Consider the following 1,664-nt stretch of genomic DNA (forward strand, 5'->3'; position numbering starts at 1 on the left):
TGATCAGTTGTTTTAATGTGAATAAAAGCCTAAATTAAATCTGTTTATCATATAAAAGTGACTGTGTCTCTTCAGAAGATGTGGATTAAACTGCTCAAATCATATGGATTACTGTTACAATGCTTGTGTTTTTATGAACTTTTTGAAACGTCAGCAGTTTGGTTACTTTGACTTTCAATGGAAAGGAAATGAAGAGAAATCTCTCAGGTTTTATTCAAATGATCATCATTTGTGTTTCAAAGAAAAATGAAAGTCTTTTGGGTTTGGAGCAACATGAGGGTGAGTAAAAGTGTTTTAACATCAAAAACCCAACAGTCAGCTTTAATTTTCATGTTTCTCTGTTTTAATTCTCATTTAAAAGACCCCAGTAATCTCATATATTTCTTCTCAGAGTTTCAGATTAAGAGCTCAACAGTGTCTCAAACTATGCTCAGATTTCATACAAAAGTACACAGTCATGAGGAATTTTCATTATTGTCTTTCACAATAGAACATTTCTCGGTAAAATCATCCAAGACCAAATTATCTGAGCTATTCTAAGCCACATTATGTTTTTTTAGTTCTATACTGTATTGACACATTTGTTGCAATTGACTCATTTGTTGCTATATTTATCTCTCCCAAGGAATTTTGGGAGAAACATCTGTGACAAAGTTGATACATAAATGAAACACAATTGAGCCACGGAGGACATTTGCATTTATGAATTTGGCATACGCTTTTATCCAAAGCATTTTACAGAACATTCAAAGTATTTATCAGTATGTGTGTTACCTGAAAACCAAACCCATGGCAGTGCTAGTAACCTCTGAGCAATAAAATGTTCCTCTGAGAGAGAGGAAAATATGAATGCATGCTGAGTGATTTAAAAAAGTAAGAAATAGACAGCATTTTAAACTGCAAATGGCATAGGCAATGCTGTGCTTAATCATTTTAATGATTTGGTTAACTTTGAAAAGTTCTTAATGCTGTATCAAATGTCTCAATTGTAAACATCTCATAGCTGAACAGTAGCGGATTTCCTAAAGTTACATGAAACTTTGAGTTAAACGAATCTGATACGCCTAAAATTGAATTGCCAATGAAAATGGGAATAATTTCAGGAAATACCTTTATGTTGGCACAAAACAAAAGGAAACAGCAACCGCCAGAATAGAAAGCAAGACCGATACTGTCATAAAGAGGAATTCACTGAAGTCATGAGAAAACCACTTTTAAGATTACAAATAAAAGCTTGTTTGTGGGAAACCAGCATGAGCGATGCTTGAGTCTAGTGTGTTTTCTTTTGTTTCTCAGGTTTGAGTTTGATTAATTCGATGACATCTGGCTTCCTGTCAGATACTAGCGCCGAGGGCTCAGACTCTGATATGGGTGAGTGCGTCTACACAAGGAGCAATCAGGGCATTGTGAGGATACAGCGTGCACAGCATCACGCTCACTGCCAGTGCATGTGCCACCCAGGTGGAGGTTGTCTGAGGCTAGTCGACTCTTCAAGGTAAGCAAATGCTAAACTGAGTTGATTTCCCTGTAACTACAGCCGAAAATTGTATTGTTGTTGTAAAATTGAAAAAATTAGAATAGGAATCCACGCAATCAGGAATTTCGTGACGGCAAAATAATCCCCATGCAAATTTCACTAAGGGGTCAGTAGGTCATGCAGATTC

This window comes from Sinocyclocheilus anshuiensis, unplaced genomic scaffold, assembly GCF_001515605.1.
Source record: "Sinocyclocheilus anshuiensis isolate Anshui unplaced genomic scaffold, SAMN03320099.WGS_v1.1 scaffold486, whole genome shotgun sequence".
Taxonomy (NCBI): Eukaryota; Metazoa; Chordata; class Actinopteri; order Cypriniformes; family Cyprinidae; genus Sinocyclocheilus; species Sinocyclocheilus anshuiensis.